Source organism: Hordeum vulgare, chromosome 6H, assembly GCF_904849725.1.
Source record: "Hordeum vulgare subsp. vulgare chromosome 6H, MorexV3_pseudomolecules_assembly, whole genome shotgun sequence".
In the NCBI taxonomy this organism is placed as follows: domain Eukaryota; kingdom Viridiplantae; phylum Streptophyta; class Magnoliopsida; order Poales; family Poaceae; genus Hordeum; species Hordeum vulgare.
In genome coordinates, this window is record NC_058523.1 from 156,752,638 (window position 1) to 156,757,208 (window position 4,571).

Genomic DNA, 4,571 nt, shown 5'->3' on the forward strand with positions numbered 1-4,571 from the left:
GCAAATTCCTCAATCACTGGTTATATTCCTCAAACTGTCAAATTTTTTCATTTTCCTCAAATCTGAGAACGCATATGACCTCTCCAAATTCCTCGCAACTATACTCTGTTCACACGTACACATGTCAGCTGATGAATCTCTCGGTTCTCATCACATTAAGTCTTTTGCAGCGTTTCTGGAAGAAACTCTTCAAGGCTCATCAGAATCCTCAAGAGTTCAAACTCATCAGCAAAATCCTCAACTGAAGAAAATGGAGGATGACAGAAAACAGAAGGGAGGAAAGAAACTTGAGCAAACCACAGCTGTGGATATCCCTAAGGATATTTACTTGGACTATTGCACGCCTGATGAAAATGAGACAATGGCCAAGAGAAAAATACGGTTGCAGAAGATTGAACGTTGGTGGGCAAAGGAATGGAAGGAATAGAGGTTTGTGACTCCCAAATATGTGAAGAAATTCGCTCTGAAGCCTCCTGGCAGAAGGGCCCCACTTGAGGATCATCAAGTAGCACATCCCTCAAGCCTCATGACTATTGATGACTATCCAGATGAGAAGCTGTAGTGAGGAAATTCAATGAATCCTCAGATGCTGCCTCAGGTGCTGCTACTTCCTCTGCCGCAGAAACCTCAGGCTCAGAAATTCCTCAAATGCAGTCTGTGCCATCAAAGCCAAGGGCTCCAAAGCCTCAAGAGAAGTCTGCTCAGGCTTCAGTGACAAAACCCTCAGCACCAAAACCCTCAGTACCAAAACCTTCAACACCAAAACCATCAGCGCCAAAACCATCAGCGCCAATCTACTTCGTATCAAAATCCTCAGCTCCACCTTCAAAGCCTCAAGAGAAACCAGTACAGAAGCAGGTCATGAAGCCTATGACCGCCAGCTCCAGCTCCTCACTCCCAGCTGCAACCATCTCGGAGACAAAGTCTTCAACACCTCCTGCGAAGACTTTGGTAACTGCTAAACATGCAACTCTGCCAAGCCCCAGCAAAATCATCACCGTCCCGTCTGCATCAGAGGACAGTGATGAATATGATGATCAAACCCTGCAAGCCATCATCAGAAACAAGCATGAGAGAGTAGCTCAAGCATCAGGCAGTGCCATTCCTCTGGCCATGGCCCCAAGGTCCTCCTAGACTACATCAACATCTGGTATGAGGACCCAAACACTCCTATTGATGATTTGAAACTTCCCCTGGCATCAGCCACATGGTGCCCACTTTCATAAATGAAGCCAAGTGGAAAGAATAGCAGGTCAGGCAGGCCAAAGTTGCAAAGATTAAAAAGGAGAAATTCCTCAAGCAGAATCTCCTCAAATTAACTCCTGATGCACTGGTGTCAACACAGGCAGAGCTGAAGAAATTGACTGACAAGTACTCCAAGTTGTCAGATCGCAAAAGCCTCAAGAGCAATTTTATCAAGCTGACCACTAGTGCTGTTGATGACTACAACAAAAAGGCCGCACCCCCAGCACCAACTCCTCAACTCTTGATTGAGGAGCCAGTAGATGAATCTCCTCATGATGAGGAAACTCCTCAAGCTAAGGAAGTACACCAAGAGCGCCGTGTTGATGAACCGGCTATTGAAGAAATCATCATGGAAACACCAGCTGATGAAACTGCCACTGATCCAGCTTCTTCATCAAAGCAGACTGATGACTCTGTTCCAGCTGGTTCCTCAATACCAGCTGAAGAATCTGTAGAGGGAACCCCTTCACCGAAAGCTTCAAAGGTGAAGTAGATGATTCCGTCTGCATCGGACGTGAAGAAAACGAGGGCTGCTAAAAAGGAAGCCAAAAAGAGAAAGGCCTCCTCAGCAGAAGAAGAAACAGAGGCAGAGCGCCTCAAAGCATTTCTGGACCCTGTGACCCTCAATGTCGCTCCCTCCTATGAAATGGTCATCATTGATGATCCAGCGAAAAAGGCAGATGAGGAAATGAAAGATGTCGCCCCTGAGGAACACACTGACGAGGAAATTCAGATAGACGAAAGTCCTCAACCTTTCATTCCTCAGAAAGACAATGTTCAAGCATCAGCTGCACCAGCTAAGGAAACTGCCTCTGCCACAAAGCCAGCTGAGGAAGAACAAACTGAAAATCCTCAAGCTGATGAAATTCAACACTCTGAGCAGAATCCTCAAGATGAGGAACATGCTGATCCAACTCCTCCAACTGAGCAAGAAGCAGAAATTCCTCAGCCTGAAGCACAGCCAGAGCAAGCTCCTCAGCCTGATGCCCAGCAAGCCCCATCTCCTCAACCTGAAGTACCAACTGTTGAAATTCCTCACCCTGAAGAAAATGCCGAGGAGAATGCACCAGAACAAGAAAATGCATTTGTCGTGCTCAACCTAGAGACTGCCATTGTTGTCTCCCCTCCTATTCCTCAGCAAAATCTTCAGCCAGTTCAGCGTCAGCCATTCTCCAAGCGCCCAAAGTTTCAAAAGGAAAATTTCTTTGAAGAATGCATCTACTTCATCGGAGAGAACCCCTATGACAAGCCTCAAATGAGGCATCTGAAGTTTTGGACTAGGACTCAGATGAACTACTATGCCTCTGTGCTCTGTGGACGAAACAAGATATTCCAGCACAGGCATATTGCTCATGTTGAGCTTGAAGCAATACCGTGTCTGGAGCCAGTCCTCAGTGTCCTCCATGATGCAGGTTTACTCCCAATGTGCTCCGACATATCTGACTGTAACATCGAGTTAATTCTTCAGTTCTATGCCACTCTTCACATATCTGGCAACCCTGAATACATTAACACATGGGTGTTTGATTGGATGTCCCAAAACACTCACTACAAGGCTCCTGCTACTGAACTCCTCAGAGAACTGCCCGTACCAATTCCCTCAGATGAGGCTGTGAAGCTTTATGGCGAGCGTGAGCTGCCAAATGGAATGATGGAAGTGCTCATGAAGCCTTTGGCTGAAGGAATATCTCCGAGAACAACCTTCCTCGTCCACGAGCTCAAGTACACACCCAGGTCTGTCTACAGAATCCTCTGCAATGTGCTCGCGCCGATCAAAGGCCATGATGATGAAGAAGATGTTGTAGGCCTCATGAAGAATATCCTATTCAACATCATTCATGGTATTCCTATCAACATCCATGATTTCTTCTTGAGGACTTTGGCCGACAATGCTATGTGTCCTTTTGATCACAAGATATATGCTCCATGGATCATGAGATTCATCAGGACAAGGACAGACATCAGGTTCCACGCTGATTTCCAAAACCACATGGGTTATATGCCTCCCATCCGGGTCAACAAGAATACTTTCGAGTCCATTGAAGGAAAAGGAAAATCTGTGATTGAAGAAGGCAGCAGGCCCCTTGATGGCCAATTCAGAGAGCCAGAAGCTTATTCTTCATGGGATGATACTGAGACTCGTCCAGCAAGCCCCGTTCCTCCTCGCGTGCTGAATACCAGAGACCTCCTCCTCAGTCTTCACCAGAAGGTGGATCGCAACCACAAATGGGTCAAACGCCATTTTGGTGCCATTGTGAAAACCCTCACTGAAACACATAACTATGTGAAGCTCAACCATCACTATCTGGATGAGGTTTTTGATGCACCTGGGCTACACTTGCACATCTGAAGACTCAGACTGAGATTGAAGAAATGGACTTTGAGCGAGACTTTGAATGGTCGTGGCCTCCCAAGAAGAAGTTCAGGCCTATACCAGTGTCAGACCTTGAAGACAGCTCCTTTTCTTCATTCCGCACTGCTGAGACTGATGAAGAACAACTCGACACTGCCACCGGTCCAAGGAAGAAGACTACTCCCAAGAAGCATCACGGCTCTTCCTCAACCGCCTAGAAGTGAAGTCTTCACGGGCGTTAGTCCTTAGTTTGTCCCTTTTTGTCACTTGATGAAAAAGGGGGAGAAACTTGAGAGTTAGTTTTCAAGCAGGATATTTTTGGGCCTTATGAACTATATTTAAGTTACAAACTCTTGGCTCTTCTGACGTTTTTATGTAATGAGTTGTAACTTAAGCCCGATGGTACTCTGATGCTTTTGAACGTTTTTTCTTCGCATGCTTATTCCTCAAGTTTTAATGCACGCATGATGGAATTCATCATATACCATTTGTCATCATGCATCTTCATTTTCTTCATATGATATGTTACATGTATGCATGATTTACAAGACTCAGGGGGAGATCTCCATGATATAAATCATCACGTCCATTTGCTGTAAAAAAGCAAAATCCTCAAGATATGCACATCTTCAGGGGGAGTCTCTCTGAATCTTGATTTAAAATTCCTCAAATGAGTATTTACACTTCATATTTTTGATCCCTGTTGAAGACTTAACCTAACTGTCATCAACCACCAAAAAGGGGGAGATTGTAAGTGCATCTAGCGACCCTTAGTGATTTTGGTGGTTTGAAGACTTATAGGTTAAGTATCTAATGTGTTTGTGAGTGTACACATGATCTATAAGTTATTGAGGAGTTTGAGATATTTGAAGAATATCGACCCCTAAAAATATATGTCTTCAGTTGAAGAAATTGGTCTAAAGCTGAAGAAATGAATCGCGAGGAATCTGTGATGAAATTGATATTCCTCATG